This window comes from Panicum virgatum, chromosome 4K, assembly GCF_016808335.1.
Source record: "Panicum virgatum strain AP13 chromosome 4K, P.virgatum_v5, whole genome shotgun sequence".
NCBI classification, from domain to species: domain Eukaryota; kingdom Viridiplantae; phylum Streptophyta; class Magnoliopsida; order Poales; family Poaceae; genus Panicum; species Panicum virgatum.
The window spans coordinates 23,389,241-23,410,203 of NC_053139.1; the positions used below are offsets into that span (position 1 = coordinate 23,389,241).

At 44.2% G+C, this 20,963-nt stretch overlaps 2 long non-coding RNA genes across 3 annotated transcripts; one reads left to right on the top strand and one right to left on the bottom strand.

Moving 5' to 3' along the window:
* Positions 1–9,419: 9,419 nt before the first annotated feature.
* Positions 9,420–13,091, bottom strand: LOC120703500. 2 transcript variants are annotated; one of them, XR_005687020.1, is made up of 2 exons: positions 12,317–13,091; positions 9,420–12,072 (listed from the first exon to the last, which is right to left on the bottom strand). It is a non-coding gene; the product is annotated as an uncharacterized LOC120703500 (long non-coding RNA). The 2 variants fall into 2 exon arrangements; XR_005687019.1 differs by having other exon boundaries at positions 12,252–13,089.
* Positions 13,092–15,152: 2,061 nt separating this feature from the next.
* Positions 15,153–16,749, top strand: LOC120705139. The gene is made up of 4 exons (XR_005687801.1): positions 15,153–15,584; positions 15,665–15,816; positions 15,893–16,152; positions 16,254–16,749. It is a non-coding gene; the product is annotated as an uncharacterized LOC120705139 (long non-coding RNA).
* The last annotated feature ends 4,214 nt before the right edge of the window (positions 16,750–20,963 follow it).

Sequence of the window (20,963 nt, forward strand, 5' to 3'; positions counted from 1 at the left end):
TCCGCCGCCTCTCCGCCTCCGCAAGCCGCGGGAGGAGCTCCGCCCGGAGGACAGGAACACCTCCGAGCCCACCGTCGCCGACCTCAACCTCTGCATCACCCTTCTCCGCGAACTCCACCCCGTCGCAGCCGCCGGATCCCGACGTCGCCGGCCCTGCACATCGGCACAGCTCAAATTCGAGCCTCGGTGAGAATCTCCCCAGCCCCCTCGACCTTGCGCACCTGTTTCCTATGCACATGGGCCAGTTCTGCGGCCGGACACCTCACGCCGGTGAGCGCCGCCGTGTAGAACCGCCACCAGTGCCGCACACGCCGCTCCGGCCTTTCCCGAGCCCAGCAGAAGCCCTAGGTGGATCACGCGTGTCGCGGTGATCATTCCAGGGCCAAATCCGAGACAAAACGGCCACTGGAACACCGGTTTCGGGCCTCTCCGGCGAGGCGCCGCCGCGGGAAAGGTTTCCCGGCAACCAACGCTGCCGCCGTCGCCCCCTTTCAATCTAAGCCGTCCGATCCACCACGTACGCCCAAGATTAGAACCCGTTTCGATCCGATCTGGACCGTTAGATCTAGATCCAGCGGACGTAATCCAAACATACCGGTTCGCTGCGGCTGTTTTGCATAAGAGCCCCTGTATTTTATGGTTATCAACCCGCAGTCCTGCCCAGTGTTAAAGTATTCCAAAAAAGGCCCAGAACTTTACACGAAGCCCCTGGTTTTTCCAGAAATAGAACCCGCCGTCCATAGCTACTGTTTTTGTGCGTTAGACCCCAGATTTATCGTTTAATTACGTTTAGGCCCTCAGTTTTTGCAGAAAACCCCCTGGAACCTTAGTTTTCTTACAGTTTAGACCCTATACCTTGTTTTTAGCCTAGAAAATGTGTTTTAGCTCCGTTTTAGGCGTTCTTTATATCGACGCGATCATTGTAACGCGTAGAATAGTTTTAGACTAGTTTAGTGTGCTGTTTTTATGTATTGATGTACTGTTTCTTAGTTTTTGTTATTGTTTGCTTGTATGCTTATTGTTGTGCCTCGTTTTGGCCATGTGTTCGTGAGTAGACGTTGAGCTACCGGAGGAGCCCCAGTACCAGTACCCGGAGCAGCCGTCTTCCAAGCACTTTGAGCAGCAGCAGGAGCAGTACGAGGAAGGCAAGTATAACATGAACAACCTATCACTTTTAAATATATTTTCATACTGCATTTTAATACTGTATGCCTATAAGGACATTCCTAGCCACTTTATATCCCTTATATATATCCTTTGGGTTGCATTTTGGTTAGTTGTGCTAGGTTGCTGCACTATAACACACTCTGGTCCTTTTTAATTAATTTGATTAAAGGTTTACTTGAACTTAATTCTGAGAGTGACCCTCTGTGTGGCTTGAGTGGTTCACGTCTCGTTAAAATTGGTTTTGTTAGAAACATGGTTTAGGGGGCCAGCACGGTGCTTACTGCCTGGTTGGCCACTCTCCATAAGGACCAGTTCATAGAGCGACAACCTGGGACAACAGCGCTACCACAAGACTGGAATGGGACGGTCTTGGCTTACTAATTAGGTCATTTTGGTTCGGGAGTAACTTACCTGCGGGGCAAGAGGGGAGTCGAGCTTCAATGGTCCCTACGCTACGAGGCTGGTCTGTGTTGTCTTGTACCCCCTCGATGTGGGCCCCATCGTTGCATTGACTGAATCCTTAGCGGTTACACCTTACCAACGTGTCCTTTGTAACGGCCTCGTAGTGAGTTTGCTAGTCATCTCACCTAAGGAAGTGTGATGAACAACTGGCGTAGCTCACGACTTGTGGGTAAAGATGTGCAACCTCTGCAGAGTGTAAAACTGGTATACTAGCCGTGCTCACGGTCATGAGCGGCCCAGATCCTCCTTTTGATTAGTGGGGTTATCTTCCTTTGACGAGGCAGGTTTCCCCGGGTGGCTTGGTTTGGTATGGTTCTCAGTAGTTTCTTAATTAATTTTGATTAATTACTATGTAACTGGGTTAATGGTAATTCATCAACTTGTAGTAATTAGCTTTAATAAAACTTTGCCAAGACTTAAAAGCTAATGCAGTCAGTCAGCCAACCTAGAGCCTCATAGTTTGTGTTATACTTGTTGAGTACAAGTTGTGTACTCACTCTTGCCTCTTCTCTATTTTTTCCTCTTGGCTACGCTACTGCTGCTCAGTTTCTGCCGACGCGAGGGAGTTCGCTCAGCGCTACCAGGACTACGAGGACTTCTAGGCGTTCGTCTCCCAGTCGACGTCCCTGTGGCGCCCTGCTCAGCTTCCGACGAGAGTTATCGTTTATGTATTACGCTTCCGCATACTCTGTACCAGACATTTGTCATTAATGTAATGAATAACATTCGTATTCGCTTTATTATGTCTTTTTACGTGATATGTGCTGTGATATACTGTTCATTCTGTTGTATATACGTGTGACTTAATCCTGGCACGTATATGATTGCTCGGTTTATGTCCTTTTATAAACCGGGTGTTACAGAGACCCGCACGTCAGCGGGACACACGAAAACGCACTCCTCAAATACGCCAAGTGTTTCGAAAATTTTGTAGCCAGCGATTTGGAAAGTGGCGCCAGTTTTTCCATCCAAAATTTTTTGGAAAGTGCCAAACTACTGCGCTACCATCACTGGGCCCATGTTGTTGCGAAACACCGCGTTATTTGACTACTACTCATGCGTCTTCCCCTCCCTAATCCCCTCACAAAACAAATCTAGATCGGTCAGTTAGGGATAGTCGACGACAGGCGCCGCCAAGTTGGTTCTCGCCTTCCACCATGCAGGCGAAGAGGATGCCGACGTCAAGCGAGGTGGCAAGGGGGACCCCTTCCTCGTCGGAAATGCTGCACACACCTACGTCGGTGTCAGCGATGCTACCTCCAATGTTCACACCAACCTCTGGTACGATGACTGATGAACCTCATGTCCACCAGGCCTAGGGCGACGACTTCACTCTTTGGTTCACCTTCATCCCAAAGACCATCACAACGTTCAGCTGATGAAAATGCACACGACGACGACCAAGATCCAGAAAATTTGCTACCTTCATCTCAGGACGAGACCAAGACCAGGTATGCTGTTTTTGCATTTGATCATACCCTGCTACTGCCACCCTAGATTTCATGCATTTGTGCAGGCACTGCTACCCTAGATTTCATGCATTTGTGCACGCGATTTACTGCAGATTACTGCAAATAATTGAAATGCCATCGATGAATACGTAGAATAGATGATAGATGGATCATGCATGTCGATCGTTTGCATGGGGAGTGAGGAGGGACAAGAATGTGTTAAGACATATAGAGCTTACATGGGTCAAATCACGATTGGTAACTTAACAACAATAAAATCAAAATTGGGGTATCGGTCCAGGGAGTACATGTACTACAAGAAGAGAAGTGCGGAAGCTCCTGCGGAAGCAACACTTAGTGAGATAGAGTTCAATTTTGATGTAGAAGGAATGATAAAGAGTAACGAGGAAGAGAGGGAGGTCAGAATATAGTTTTGTCGAAGAATCCAATAGCAGACCCATATGTGGCCATAACACCAATAAAATCCAATAGTGTTTTCTCAGATCATGATGATGAAGAAGAAGTGCAAGAATCTGAATTAGATGCATACAAAGATTGGCTAGCTTATATGCATACAAGGAACCAAGCCATGGGTGAGTTATGGTAAAGCCCAATATATATATATATATATATATATATATATATATATATATATATATATAGGCCAGGGCTAATCTCTACCCTGGGTATGGAATAGTTATTCCATACCCGAGCCCACCTTCCTTCGTAGGCGCGCCAATGCGCATCGGACCAGCGCGCCCCCCTCCTCCCTCTCCACACCGGTTTTACTCTTGGTTTTTTTTCTCCCGTGCGTGACTGAGAAGTGCGCTTTTTTCTTTTTTATATTTAAAAAAAATCAAAATTTCAAAAATATATGTCCGTTTTGAAATATTTCAAAACTACCCCCCGGTCGCCCCCCATAGGGCGACATGCCCTAAGTGTAATTTTTTTTCTTCAAATTTGCAACGAGGTCTCTGGCAAAAAAAAATTCAAGGGGGCCTGTCGCCCTCCCCAGGGGCGACAGGGTCCTCCCTCCCTATATAAGCCCTGGCCGCCATTCCCTTGTCATTCAGAAAAAAAGAGAGGGGTGAGGAGAAGAAAAGCGGTGAAGCTCTGCCGAATTCCGCACTTGTGATCTACCGGTAACTTCCGTATGAATCCGTTGATATTGTATAACAATTTAATTTAATTAGCGGATTAGCTGAATTAGATTTGGTGCTTTAGAACACTCGTTTAGTATTACAATTTGAGTACTATTACAGACTTGTTTTAAAATTAACTATGTATTAGAATAGAATTATGACAATACCTTATTGATATTGCAGCATAAGACAATAGAATTATGACAATACCTATATTTTCATGCATCAATTTGGTATACGATATGTGCATTATTTAAATCATTGTTCGTCATTTGGCGCACCACACTATAGCGCCAATGTCTTCGTCAGGATCAACCTACATTCCGTGGAGCAAGTGTGAAGCCACCGTACCTGAAGGAATTGATGTTCCAATGTGCTTCTATGGTTCGTTATGCAAGTTCATGCAATCTGAGGTTTTAGGAGATGACTACGGCATGAGGTTCTTTATGTGTGAGAACTACGAATATGATCCACCTAAGCGATACGGCAAAGACTGGGCCAAGGTAGCAGGACAACATACGCTATTTTTCTTTGTAACCTAACACTGAGTTATGATTCTAACTTTTGTTGGACAAAGTCTCCTCCGCCTCTTTGTGATTTTATGCAGTGGTTCGACACCGTGCAGTCGCAGTAGGCAAAGGACTTGGTGGAACAACAAGCAAGGTGGGCTGCAGAACGTTGGCGCCGAATGAAGCACGAGGAACAGCAAGAGGAGAAGCGCAAGAAAGAGCAAAAAGAGATCCGCAAGAGGATGGAGGAGGTGGATCGTAAGGCGGCGGCCAAACGTGAAGCTGACAGGGAGAGAAAGCGAGAGAGGGCACGCCGTGCGAAGGAAGCCGGCCCCGAAGCAATTAGGAAGGGCAAATATCCTCGGTGCACTCAGTAGAGTAGCACCATGTAATCCCGGCATTTTACATTCCATAAGGCATGGTAGGTTTAGATGCAACAAGAAATTACCTTGTCGCGTGCACATGCCACTACAATTAGTTGTTTATGTTTTCAGTTGAGAGCTTGACTCTGTGTACTATAACTTTACCATTAATTTGCAGTTGTAGCCGGGAATCTATGAAATCTTTGAACTTGTCCTTAATATTTTCGGAGCTTTTCATGTCACTAGAATACTAAAAAGCACACATTTAATTAATATAACGATAAGAAATAAGAACTAAGAAATGCATTACATAATGTGAACCATCAAGTTTACATCATAATACAACGATAATGGAACACACATCACACATGCAGTGGCATGGCAGAACCCGTTGCAAACTATGGTAAACAGATTCTGGACTAACCTAACATGCCTTAGGTAATTTAAAAAAACACAACAAAACACAACGATGCAGCATGTCACTAGCACTAGGGTAGTCCTAGTAGCCGTACCCCCATGTAGCAAACTGGGTTGAGCCTTCTCCGCAGTATCCACCCATTGCAGGTGGTGCAGGCGGTGGTGCCGGAGGCGCAGGGCCCTTCTTCTTGTGACAAGGGCAGTTGCAGTAAGGAATAGTGCATGGTTCATCCTGTGAACTGGCAGCATTGCTGGTATCATCATCTTCGTCATCTTTGTTTCCCTCGCTCACTTCCTCATAATGGTTCACTTTGCATTCCAGATCAAAGATCTTTATCTGGAGGTACTCGATGAACTCCTGAACAGAATCAATTGGTGCAGGATCGACCCACCTAGTAAAACCACAATTTTCTGGAGCATCGAAAGACTGCAAAACAAATTTCATATAAGGTGTCTCATTGAAGATAAAGAAATGAAACAACCGAGTATTACCCATGCGTGTGGACATTTAAAGAAACGCCGACCGCCATCCATCCCATCGGTGCACATATGCACTAAGCAGTCCTCACCATGTCTGCATTTTGGCCATGGTTCTCTATGGTTATCGTATTGTTGAAGAGGATTTTCATTGGTAAATTCACTCTTGTGCTGTGGCGGAAACTCAAACACTGGTTTCGGAAAGGAATCAGGTCCAAGAGGCCCCTCCCATATTATGGGGTCTCCCTTTCTTCCCCCTTTTCCTTTCCCAAAACCGTAGTAATTCTTCCCGCTAGACCCACCTCCAGACATTGGGTGGCTGCCTGGTGTGGCTAGCCATCCTGAGGCCTCTCCTGGTGTGGCTGCGGGTGAGTGTCAACATAAACCAGACGAGCCCGAGTCTGGGGTAAGTACCAGGTGAGGTAAGCCCTAAAGGAGCTGTCTGTGTGTGGTCCTATTGGATGGACCAAGTGCCTGTTCCTAATGCCCTTACCTTCACTAGCTCTGCAGTCAACTGATCAAGCATCTGCCATAATGCATTGAATTTTCTCTGTTGATTTTGGATGCACAACCTCTTAAACATGTTCTTAAGATCCTTGTTCTTGAAGTGGTCATAGAAGTTTGCACCCATATGCCTAATGCACCACTTGTTTTGGACATCGGGCCACAATGGAGGCGTTGTCGCAGTTCCACGTTGCAATTTCAGTATTGATTGCAGCAGACCTGCATGCCTATCACTAATAAGGCACACATCTGGACGTGCAGCAACAACATGATCCTTCACTCATTCAAGGAACCAATACCAACTGTCTAAGTTCTCATTCTCAACAAATGCAAATGCGAGCGGAACTATTTGGTTGTTGCAATCTACCCCGATTGCGGTGAGTATCTGACCTTTATACCTTCCAGTCAGAAATGTGCCATCAATGCAGATCACCGGAAGACAACACTGAAATGCTCTAACACAAGCACCTATGCAAAAGAAGGCTCGTTGCATAATTCTTTGCCCCCTAGTCACGGCTGGTACGAGGTATGTGTCATAAAAGCTTCCAGGATTTCTAGCAGCAACCTGGGATAACATACGAGGTAGGTTATCATATGATGCCTCGTATGTGCCGAACCACATCTCGAACACCCTTTGTTTAGCCCGCCATGCCTTCAAATAACTAATGGTGTACTGGTAAGTCTGCTCAATGTGTCGAACAATCATTTTTGGCTCATAATTTAGGTTGTCCATAATCAACCCATATATTTGCTTTGCAACAAAGTCGCATGATATATTGCGATGCGAGGGAAGGACTTCTGACAGCAAACAAGTGTGCTCTGTCACAATGGAACATTTCCAGTTCGACTTCCATTTTCCCCTGAATGCATGTACTCGCCATGATGGACATCCATCATTCACACACTTCACCTCATATTCTTTACTGCCAGACTTTACGACTCTAAATTCTCGTTTCAATGATATTGCCCATAGTCTCACAGCATCTTTTACGGCTTCAATGTTTGGATATGTTGCACCTTACACTACCTCATTCCCTCTGTACTCCCACTCCTGATTTCGTACGTCTTCTGCGACATGACTGCCAAAACCATGCACCTTCCACTCTTTTGGCAATGAGTACTTCTCGTCATCAGATGACCCCTCATATTCTTCCATCTCTATTGCGGTTTGGTCCTCTACCTCCATCTCGTCCACAATGCTATGTATCCTCTCTCCCTCATCAGCAAGGCCCTGTGGTCCCATGTTTTGGTTCTCTGTCACTTCTGACTCATCTTGCTCAACATAATTGGTCTCTCTTCGAATACTCGGAGTTGCTTGATCTGCACCATGTTGGATTTCATTTTGTGTCTTCTCCCGGATTTGAACAAGAATGGCCAGAGGCCACCCACGCTCTAGAGCTGCTTGCATGTAATTCTGTCAGTCATCAGTGCTGTGTATCATCATCATCAATTCCCATAAATCACTTTCTACCTCCCAATTAATAAGAGACTGGACGGTCATCACATGTGTTAACGGATCAACACGGAACCCACGCTGCAGCCACTTACATATGGAACCAAAACTCCTTTCTAGAGGTTTATCTATGGCGCTAGATGTGCACTTAAAGGCAGAAAGGTCTACTCCATTTGGCCCATACAAAACATTGTAGTCACCATAAAATACTTGAAACTGCATCTTGCTCGACATATCTGTATATCACAGAATACTTATCGAGTTATACTATTTACTTCACTACCTTATTCAATAACCCGTAAAAACTAAGTATGGAATTCAACTACAACGTATAAGTATTCATAACTATGTGATGACACTCAAATTCTATACTGCATATGCCAAATTCTATTCTAAATCGTAATTAATTTATAAACACGTCTCTAATAGTACTGCAATTGTAATAATAAATACGTAGTACTAATTTTCTAAACTAATTTACTACTACGTAACTAAAAACTAAAGTATCATTAAACACCTACTTAAATGGTTCTACTATAGCACTAATTAAATTAAATTACTCTACAATACCAATGGAAAAATGCATAAATTAAATGTACCAACCTGCAGATCACAAGTGCGACATCCGGCAGGGCTTCGCCGCTTCCCTTCTCCTCACCCCTCCTTTTTTTCTGGATTTTTGGTCTCAAATGAGGAGGGAATTGGGGTAGAAGGCTTATATAGGGGAGCAAGCCCCGGTCGCCCGAGGGGGGGGGGCGACAGCCCCCCCTGTCGCGCCTGTGGGCGGGGCCCATCGGTCGCCCGAGGGGAGGGCAACAGGCCCCCCCTGTCGCTCGTTGGGGGGGGCGACAGGCCCCCTTGATTTTTTTTTGCCAGGGACCTCGTTGCAAATTTGAAGAAAAAAAATTACACTTAGGGCCTGTCGCCCTATGGGGGGGCGACCGGGGGTAGTTTTGAAATATTTCAAAACAGACATATATTTTTAAAATTTTGAATTTTTTTAATATAAAAAAAAAGGGCCTGAGAAGCCGAGCAAAATGGGCTGTTGTGGGCCTTTTTTTTCCCCTCCCACAATACCAGTTCCCTATTTATTCGGCATGCAGATTGCAAACCGCACCTTCTTAGCTCACGTGGGTTTCTTTTTGCATGTGCCACACCGAACTTAATTATATTTTCATGTTTTTGTGATTATAAATTGAACTCACTCTTACAAATAAAAGCCGGCAATTTGCAATTTGATCACTTCCAAAACCTATTCATCCAGTCATCATGTAAAATGGTCAAATTGCTATTTGAATAGAATGATTTTGTGACAACAAATTGATCTGAGTCTTGGTCAACAAAGGTAATAACCTGTTCATCCCTAGATTTGCCATAAAAACAAGAATTTGCCATTTTAATACTAAAACATTTTGGGAATAGATTTTACAGCAATCAGTTCATATTCGAAATGCATTAATTATAGGTGAACAAGATGTGAATACACATGTTCTTATATACTCGAAAGAACAAATTTAACAAACATGGTCTGTCTGCGCAGGCAAAAATTTACAAACTACTGTACCCCACACCCAAGCAACTTCAGGAAACACAAGCCACAAAGTCAAAGCACTACATAATTGCAAAAAAAAACAATGTTTGATGTCATAGTATAGACAGGATCATGAGGTGCTATGCAGGTGTGTCGCTGCTTAAGTCAATGTCAATCTTCAATAATTCTTCACAGTGTTATCTAGTCGTCCAACTAATCACGATTAGTCGCGATTAGTCGGGCTTATCGGTCCGGTGACCCCGATAAGGGACACCGAGTAGGTTTGGGCGACTAGTTTTCTAGTCGTCCGACTAGTCGCGATTAGTCGCGCCGATCAGGTTGGAAAACGATCGGACTTGAGATTGTTTTGTGGGCTGTTTGAGTTGTGGGCCTGGGCCGGTGACGGTTCGCAAGGTAGCCCATTAGGTTTTTGGTATATAGAGGCTGAGACAAAGTTCTGGACAATTCACAAATCATCTCTGACAAGTAAGTGAAAAATCGGCCATCATTGTTGCCTTCATGCTTGCTTTTTATTAAGTAATATGCAGTACATATATCATATCGGTCCTGGGACACATAGGACGACTAGCCAGACGACTAGGACCGACTAGGCTCGACTAATCGGCCAGATCGACGACTAATCGCGACTAGTCGTCGGATCGGTCCCATGGCGACTAGGTCCGACTAGACGATTTGAAAACATGGATTGTTCAGTACACATTAGCCCCAGTAGTAACCCAGCGCAGGGGGCATTCCTTTCTTCGGAGATGAAGTCCAGTTTGAGCTGATCCGTGGCATACAACTGCTTATACGACCAACATACCAAAAGTCTAAAACGACAATGCCAATAAAGAAAAATAGTACAATGGATGCTGCAACTTAAAACACAATGATTATTTTCTGAAACCTTGTCATCTCAACTTTAATAATAAAAGGTGAAAATTTGCTATCTGAACATAGTGATTTCACAATATAGCCATGAACATAAAAGATGGCTACTTTGCAATTTTGGTGCATCGGTTTTGTAAGAGCCAACAAAAAGTATTTTTTTTGGACACATAATTTGATGGCATAAAACATCAGATAATTACAATGAGGAACCATGACTATAATCATATGTAAATCAAATGATATAAAATGTTCTAGTTCAGCACTCACATGTTATGGTCGCCAAAGATGCTCTGGTGGAAATGGTCTCCGATCTGCACACACAGGGATTAGTACTGGCTAATAGCCTCTTGAAATGCCAGAAAATACTTTATGACGCTCATTATCACTAAATATGGGGCCCAAGGAAAAAAGAAGTTGAACTGGTTGCCTCTGCACCCAGCCATCACTAAATTTGGGACTGCTAATAAGCTGAAAACACTAGGTCACTAAATTTGGGACTGCAAATAAGCTGAAAACAGCAGAAGGTACACCCACTACTCAATTTAAGTCTTTAACCTCTCACCATTATTACAAATCGTCCCACTAACCATCTCCACCAACGCATTTTATCAAGCAGCAGGAGGGGAATGGAATTCAAACTGACTGAAAACACCAGCAGGTACTCGATTTAATTCTTCAATCTATTGATTATTACACATCATCGCCACCAACACATGCAATCAAGAAACAGCTGGGGGATAGAATGAAGGTAAGAAACCTCTTTGAACTAAAACATGAACAAATCATCAAGAAACTGAACTATAAAATAATGAAACGGGGAAAAGAATGACGCAAATACCAATTGCAACAATCTAAGGCCTAATTTGAACTACAACCTGGGCAAATCATCGGAACCTCCAAGGTAAATCAACCAACGGAAATTAAATGGTATGCAGATAGAAAATTGTACGCAGTAACACAAAAATAGGAGAAAGTATATCTGTAGGCTAAACCTTACATTGTACAGAACACCATCTTCATTACTAGCTTAGTGTGATTTTAAGTCATCCAAAATAACAGTTTTAAACTTCATTTGTAGCCTGTGAACTAAGAGCAGTCTAGATCCGGAAGGCAATGGACACAAATTATTTTGACTGAACTAAAATGTCCATGGCAAGGCAGCTTTTATATCTCAATAACTGACAAAAGTTGAATATTTTTGATAGATTAGGCATCTGATTAATCCACCAAAATATAAAGCTAATCATGCATCATTAGTTGCACAGATCCACAATAGAACCACGAAAAACAGCTGCATGCTCTGTCTAGGCGCGGGCAGGGTATTATAATTGTTAGCTAAAAATCAACTGAACTATCAATCAATAAATTCAGAAAAATCTGCTAAATAATTTTCTTGCTAATCTAGTAATCATAACTCTGCCAAGAGATGTTGTTATCTACAACTATCCACATGCGTTGGACTCGGAGATCAATTCGCAAACAAAAAAAAAATTCACCTCCTGAACACATGCACTAGTTGATAATAGAAGAAAGCACAAAGGGGCAAGGCACCAGAGTGCAGGGGCTGCGGCACTTGTCCTCTCTGCTGGATGCTTGATTCAGTATTTGGGTGTTGTTGCACGTCGTTCATCTGCTCATGGCCACCAGCTCATCAGGCATGCTACCAGCTCGTCGGCCAGGGGAGAGGCCGGTTGTTTTTCCTTAATCTAAAAAAAAGCTCGTCAGCCAGGGATGGGTGAACACGCATCAGGATCGATCCCACCATCAATGAGAGTCACAAACTCATCACGTTAGGGACTAGAACAGCAGCCAATCGGATGAAATCTCACCCAAGCCATATTTCTTCGCACATATATTAATAAGGCAACAGATCAAAAGGAAACACCTGGTGAGGTATTTAAAGGGGATGAGCGAAGAGAGAAGATAATGGGTAAGATGATGTGGGCTCACGGATGGAGAACATCGACGGAATCGGTGGCGGCCAAACACAATGGCGCGGTGGAGGCCTGTGGCGTCGGGGGATCTGCGATGGAGGGAAAGAACAACACCTCGCGGCTCCGGCACCATATCTCCAACACAGGGTTGCTATGTCCACACTGCACGGACGCTTACAGCTCGCCGGGGAGGCACGGGATGGAAAAACAACGCATCGCCAGGAGGGTCGCCGACGGCGCAGCGTCTCGCCGCGGCGCTAGTAGGGGGTACCTCTGAAGCTCTACGTTGTGAGGATGCGGCGCGCTGGCGGGAGGCTCTCAGCGGCACGGTAGGAGGGGGTGAACAGGATCCCCCGAGACATGCCGGGATGGGGGTGGTGCGGCGCTGGAGTTGGGGACGCGTCTGGGGGTGAAGGAGCGACGACGGCAGGTTGATGCAGCGCCGCCAGGATATATCCGAGCTTGGCGTCGGGATTGGGGTCACGTCTAGAGGAGGGAGCAGTGACTGGGTGCCAGGATTGGGGGCACCAATTCGAGCTGGACGCCGGGATCGGGGGCGAGTGTGGGGAAGAAGGAGCAGCGACGGCAGGGATCTGAGCTGGGCGGTTTTGGTGGGGCGGCGTCGGGCTTTGGGTGCGGGTTCTATGGCGGTGGTGACGGTTTTGGGTGGTGTGGCGTCGGGGGCTGGGCGCGGGTTTGTGGCGGCGGCGGTAGGTGCGAGGGGGGAGCGCAGCCCCGGACTGGATGCGGAAGACCGGACAGGGATAACCGGCGGATCGAGTGTGCAATTGGGCTCGGGTAGGGAATAGTTTATTCCATACCTAGGTAGCTAATAGACCTATTATTTATATATATATAGATATATATATATATAGACACACACTTGGATTTTGCAATTCACTCATGACTGATATTATGGATCCTTTTTCAGAGTTTCAAGACATATACAGGGAGGACACAATCAGGACATGCCAAGAATGGTTGGGAGTTGAAGGAAAACTTGATGACATCAGTAATATCCCTCTCCTAATTTTCAAACAAATTATCATTCTTTGTCAGACTTCAAAGTATTCTAGCTCATCATGGGACAAAATTGTCTGCAGATGCGTATTTGAATTCTACCATTGATATACAATCCAGTCAAGACAGCAACCCAACACCTCCAGTGCAGCCACCATCTCATGCTCGGCGTTGGACACAGGGGCAAGGAAATGGTAACTTGTGTTTATTAGGAATTAATTATGTATGCATATTATGTCGTTTAGTGTCTACTATTACATTTTGTTCCCATGGAATAGGCTCAGAAAATGGGCAGAAAAGAGGACGTGGTCCCCTAAAAGGCTTGAAGGCTAACTCAAAGAGAATCAAGGCGGGCAATTAGAAGATGAAAGTTGACTTCTCCAAACTTGGAGGACCAGTAGGTGATAACTACCGCTCATTCATTGATGAAATAGTAATGTTTACAAGGAAAAGGGTGCCACTTATTGGAGTGAAAAGATGGAAACATGTCCATAAAGATGTAAAAGAGTCAATAGCATATGATATATTGGTAATCATAATCTTTGCTTGTGTATGCATTTCAATTTTAAACTAACGTAAAAACTCACATAGTATTTTCAAGTTCTTGTAATTATATAACAGGCTAGGTGGGACATTGATGATAATGATCATTCAAGGAGAATCATATGGGACATTGCTAAAGAGCGTTACAAAGGATGGCGTTCAACTTTCAGTGCTACGGCCAAGGCATACAACAGCTACCACCAGAGAATATTACATAAGCCTAAAGAATTAGATATTGTTGAATGGCACTATCTGTTGAAGTATTTTAGGACTGCAAAATTCCAGGTTTGTTCCACATTGTTACTATTACTGAATAATACCAATTTCTTATAAATGGCTATGTCTGAGTCATTAAGATTATTGTTGAAATCTTGACATTCTATAAACAAAGAGCATACAAAATTTTAGGATTCGAGCCCAACAAAGGACCAGACATTTGTCAGGCTCTAAGCCAAGCTCAGCGCGGCTATGAGAAGTTAATAACTGGAGAAGCACATCTACAAGCTTTCTTGCAGGATGAATTACTAATTTGTTATGTTCTTGGCATATCAGAGAGACCCAGAAACTGGTGGTGAGCCCAGTGATATGGACCTTTGGTTTATAACTCACACAAAGGATGGGCACTGGAAAGACCAAGAATCTAGGGATGTCTACGTGAGTTCTCAATGAATTTGTACATACATTACTATATATAGTCCTTGCAAATATAGAATGTATGCAATTTCTTGTTCAACTAACTCCTCCATCTATGCCTTGTAAATGTTAGGACAAAGCAAGCAGCCTTATTACTGAGGCGGAATCAAATGCAGAGGAAAACTTTGTTACCCAAAAGGAAAAGAACAAGATTTTCTAGAAAGCATACAAGGGAGTCACAGAGTGCAAATCAACCAAGTTGCATGGTAATGGGTACCAGGCAAAAAACCCAACTAGAAGGCAGCTGCTGAATGCAGATCACCAGGAACAAATTTGTAGGGAGGAGCAACAACATCAGGAACACGTCGAGCTCATGGAATCATTTGGGCAGCTACAACAACAAATGTCAACATGGGAAGCTGACAGGGAAGCCGAAAGGAGAGAACATGCACGACAAATTGAAGAAATTAACAAGGCAAGGAAGGCTGATAAAAAAGAGTTTAGGCAAGAGTTCCTATCAATGATGCAAGCAGCAAATGGACAGGCACCATTTCAGCAGGTACTAGTCAAGCTAGTTATTGAATGACTTTCTTTCCTTAGGTTCTATTTCTAAATGTCTGTATCCTTTCATAGATTGTCCTGCCAACATCAGTCCATCCAAACCTTCCGCGTCCACCCAGTCCGGTCCTGGGAGCAGAAGCGGCGACTGACTCTGCTCAGACACCCAAGGAGCAGGGCCAATCGGGGACAATTATTGTTCCCAAGCTGTTCCGGATGAAGAAATTGTTCGTCAAGAAGTCCAGCCAATAAGTGCACCTTTTCTGACTTAATCCTTGGCATGCTTTAGTTGATTTGTTGTCTTCTGACTCTTGACTTGCCGTGTAGCACCGACTTTGGGATTGTGGATCTGGGTAATCGCAAAACCAACAAAGTAGTCGACGATATTTCCCATGTCCTGCCGGATCCTCGGACTACTGTGATCCAGTTAGATCCAGCAGCCGAGGACTCTTCTGTCAACAAAGCAGGAGATAGATCCGCGGGAGTGGAGAAGGAAGTTGCGGGGAAAAAGATCTCTACTGCTGATGCTGGTAAGAACTTGTAGTTGGTCCATCTGTTATAGTAGTCCATTTGTTCTGTTTTTATTTTCTTGACTACATGGGTCTTGCAGATGTGCAGTCAGTTGAACTGCCACGAACCCCGCCGACTACCCTGGATGCTGACCAATTAATGCATCATGAGCTGCAAGAAAAAATAGAGAAGTCGACAGAAAGGACGGATTTTCTTGCAAAAGAAATCTGGGAGAGTCATAGTGTTCTGATGGTGAGTTGTTAGATACTCGAGTACTTATCTTTATTATCAAGTAGTTTTAATGGTCGTAATGAATCCACTTTGGCAGGAACTGGCCAAACAAGTTGCCGACCAGGCTCAGCGGCTTCGACTAGCTGGTGTGAGCTTGCAGCTTTCCACTGCAGAAGCATCAGCTCCAGAAGATTGCGGCTCTTGAAAAAGCTTTTGAGGAGCTGAAGGCTGAGCACTAGAAGCAAGTCGATCTCCTGCAGTCCAGAGTAGATACTTTGGGAAAAGATAAGAGTGCCCTCGAAGAGAGGATCAAAATACTGCAGGAGAAGAATAGAAGTTTATCAAAGGAGTATAAAGGTAACTCCCTTGTAATTTTCCCTTTCCTCTAGTCGCGTTTGTAGTTGATATCTCCTTGCATCTTTCGTTTTGGTACTTATATTTGTCTTGCGCTCACACAGAACTCAAAAAATTGCTAGTAACAAAAGAGGAACTGGTGACTGAACTGATGAATATTGTGTACCATCACACATATGTTGTGGAGAAGCTGACCAAAGTCCAGGCTGATTCCGACAAGCAGCAAGGATCTGGCGGCTGATTGGGACCTAAAGGCCAAGCAAGTAGCCGATCTCGAAGCAGCAGTGCAAGAAGTTGTTAAGATGATCGACGAAGGCGGTCCTTGTGACAAGACTTTGGTGGAGCGTCTCCGTGGAGGACCCCATAAGATTTTCAGCTTTCTTTCTGATACTTCTAGGCAGTATTTAGCTCATGCTCTAGGATTAGTAAAATCTTTCTGGCCTATAGCGAACTTAGCCCTTATTGGAGATAGGATGACAAACGGCTGTTCAGAGAAGAAATTCTATGAATATGTCAAAGAAATGGAACCCATCGCTGATAAGGTTATCATTGCTTTGGAGTAGCCCTGAGATGGAGAGGCTTGAACATTTGCTATGTTTGTATGACCTGTATATAATGTTGAAGCAAAACACGATGTGATGGTTATAAGAAAGTTACTCGACTTATCTGTCTAGTAGTTACTCTTGCGAGTTAAGACTTGGTCGAGTGATCGCCAGGCGCGAAGCTTATGATTATCTGCCTCAGGCCATTAATTTGGCTTTGTCGAGTACCGAAGTAGTCGAGGACTGATATTGTCAGACGAATACATGATCACCTACCCTGATTTCACTTAACCACCAAATGGTTTAGCGCTATGGTAGTATAATCACTTAACATAAGATTGCCTGCTTGATTTCACTAAACTGTTAAGTGGTATAGCGCTCCTGCAGTACAATCGAGTAGATAAGATTGCCTACTTGATTTCACTAGACTCCTAAGAGTGTAGCGCTCTGTAGTATAATCGAGTAGATAAGATTGCCTACTTGATTTCACTATCCTAAGAGTGTAGCGCTCTGTAGTACAATCGAGTATATAAGATTGCCTACTTGATTTCACTGGACTCCTAAGAGTGTAGCGCTCTGTAGTACAATCAAGTAGATAAGATTACCTACTTGATTTCACTAGACTCCTAAGAGTGTTGCGCTCTGTAATACAATCACGTGGCTTGAAGGAAATTCTTTTCTTTATAAACTCCACCATGAAAGCATAAAGCACTCGATGATTATATGAACTTCCCACAATTCTATTATAGTTCGGGGGTTGAACCTAACTCGGGTTGACCCAACCTAGTCTTTCCTGCGGAGAGACCGGGGGTTGACCCTAAGTTGATTTGACCCAACCGACTAATTTTATGAACTTGTACAAAAGTGTTTGATCCTTTCAAAATTCAATAGTTCGGGGGTTGAACCTAACTCTGGTTGACCCAACCTAGTCTTTCCTACAGAGAGACCGAGGGTTGACCCTGAGTTGGTTTGACCCAACCGACTATTTATAAATGGATACAAAAGTACTCAATCTTCGCAAAATGCAATAGTTCTTGGTTGTTCTTGGTTTGAAGCAGAGCTCGAGTCCTCCTAACTCGACTGCCCATTTGGAAATGCGACCAGTCGCGTCCCGATTGTGAAAAATGTCACCTAGTGGGAAATCCGTGATGACAGAGATCTTGTATTCGTCGAAGTAATGGTGTAACTTCCTTGATGTGATGAGGATTGCATATAAAAGTTTCTGAATCGGGCGGTATCGCACCTTTGACTCAAAAAGGACTTCGCTAATGAAGTAAACAGGGCATTGGACTCCGTCAGCAACCCTCCTCCGGACGTTCTACCACAATTGTCGTGCTGACGACGTGGGTGATAGCTACGATATATAGGAGTAGTTCCTATCCAGGCATTGGAGCCATAAGTATAGGAGGTGATTGAAGGTGGTGCTTGAGGTCTTTGAGTGCATCAGCTGCTTCTTGGGACCACAGAAACTTGTCTTGTTTCTTCAGCAACTTGAAAAAAGGGAGTCCTCTTTCTCCGAGCTTTGAAAGGAATCTGTTCAGTGCCGCCATGCATCCCAGTGAGCTTCTGAACATCTTTGATAGAAGTCGGAGCTTCCATGTCCATGATAGCGTTTATCTTCTCTGGATTCGCCTCGATTCCTCTGTGGCTGACAATAAAACTGAGTAGTTTTCCGGAAGGTACGCCGAAGACGCACTTTGTAGGAATTAGCTTCCACCTGAAACTACGTAAGCTATTGAAGGTTTCTTCTAGATCAGGGATAAACGAGTCATAATCCCTTGTCTTGACAACCACATCATCAACGCAAGCTTCCATATTGCGATGCAGCTGGTTGGCGAAGCAAAGCTGTATAGCACGCTAATATGTTGCTCTTGCGTTCTTCAACCCGAATGACATGGTCTTGTATGCGTATGCCCCGAATGGAGTGATGAACAATGTCTTGATTTGATCTTCATCCTTGAGGGCTGTCTGATGGTAGCCCAAGTAGCAGTCGAGGAAGGAGAGTAGGACGCAACCAGTCGTAGAGTCGATGACTTGGTCAATGCGCGGTAGCCCGAAAGGATCCTTTGGGCAATGCTTGTTGAGATCTGTGTAGTCGACACACATACTCCACTCGTTGTTTTTCTTGAGGATAAGGACAAGGGTTGACAACCACTCGGGGTGGTAAACTTCCTTGATGAACCCAGACACGAGTAGTTTGGCAAGTTCCTTCTTGATTGCTTCTCGTTTCTTAGCAGAAAATCTCCGTAGACGCTGCTTCTTGGGGATGGCTATTTGTTTGACATTTAGGGAGTGCTCAATCAACTCTTTGGGCATACCTGGCATGTCTGCTGGTTTCCAAGCAAACACGTCTCAGTTGGCCCTGAGGAAGTTGTTGAGCACGCTTTCCTATTTGTTAGTGTGCCTTGTCCCGATCAGGGCGGTCTTGGATGAATCGCCGTCTTGGAGTTGAATCTCCTTCATGCCCACATTGTCGGTTGGTTTTGGGGCAGAGCGATTCACTTTGTTTGTAGGAATCTCTATTCCTAATGCATAGAACTGTTGTGCTGTCGTGAATACTTCTCCTGAAGTGTGTGGCAGGCAATTGGTAGAAGCATAAGTAACAGCTTCCTTCTCGCACTCAAATGACTTTTGGAGGTCGCCGTAGAATGTGAGGACTCATGTCCTTCCTAGCATCTTAAGCAGCAGAAAGACGTAGTGTGGAACAACCATGAATTTAGCCAATGCTGGTGATGATGACATCCGAACCGTGCATGATACTTCAAATGTCAAGAATTCACCATCCAACATCAAAGATACAAATCAAGGGCTACTTACAAGACGTCGTGCCAAGAAACTACAAGAGCAGGTGAATTCATTCCTAACCGATTATGCTTTTATGACTTGTAAGGAGGTTATACTACCTAAATGTTCTACATTGGTTGTGCTTAGGTGTACACATGAAGAAAAGAGCACCAGATCGGACCCAAAAGAGCACCAGATCGGATCGGACCACCAGTTCGGATCACAAAATGAAACAGCTATAACTTTTGATTCCCAGATGATATGAGCACCCATGAGTACTCGTTGGAAAGCTTATTAAGTCTAGTTTCCAACACAGGAAACCTCACATCGTTTAGACTCTCCAATAAAATGTTATAGTCAAAAGACTCAAGACTGGTCAGAAGGTCAATAGTCTGCCGGACCTTCAACTTCTCATGCAAAACTGTACCAATATACAGTGTTTAGCAGTGCAAAATATATATGGTTGGAAAGATAAATATGTCTACTTTCCAACTCAACAAACCTCATGCCATTTGGACTTCCCAATAAAACGTTATGGCTGATTGAGTGGAGACTGCACAGAAGACCAACAGCCACACGAGGCTCCTCGGGATTTTAGTTTGTGGTGACTTTTCATTTACCATAACTCCAAAAACTCTAAGGTCCATTCACACCCAGCAAGGAGGATTGTTCCTTGTATAAATATTCTATGTATCTCAAAGATTAGGAGACTTTTGATCATTTGATAAACTGAAATTGTTTGGCAGCCGAGCTGCTGAGTGCCTTGCACACCCTTGTTCTTCTTAGACTTGTGACGAGATCCCTATGGGTTCCGCTACTACGTGCTCTACGGTTTCCAGTACGGCTGTACCGTTTTGTGTGGATTAGTCCCGGTTTGTGGTTTTGCGATCGTTTGGAGATCGAGTCGAAGTCCTCAAGGTTTCAGTGTCTCTCTCCTCGTTGCTTGGTCACATCCAACCTTGGCAGGTATAAAGCTATTTACCCGTAGTTTGCAGTAAAGTTATCCTTGTTCTTGAAACTACTGTTGTGAAGTTCGGGCCATCCTTGTGCTAGAATATATCGGCACCTATCATGTGGTAATCAGAGCTATCGTTGACATGGTAGGTTTTGTTATCACCCACTTACATATCCTTTGTTTACCATGTGTTACTGCTTTCATCCATCACATATATTTGTTTTGCCATATCCTATAGTCCACTGAAAAGCCATACAAAAAAATCCTATAGCCTTTTGTTGGTACTGATTATCTTGTGTTGTTTGCACTCATCTTGTTGCTTGCTAGTCATCATTGTTGTTCTTCCGCCATACTCTTGTTAAATTTTTTTTCCCACCCACCCCCTCGTATTCTATCTTGTGTCTGCTAAAAAAAGAAAGAAAGAAAAAAAATGAGAGATCAGCAAGAAAGAGTTGAAGAAAAAGTAAAAAAAAAGGAGTTGAAAGGGGTTATATTGTGGACTGTGGGCTGCAAGTTCTAAATTTAGAATCTGG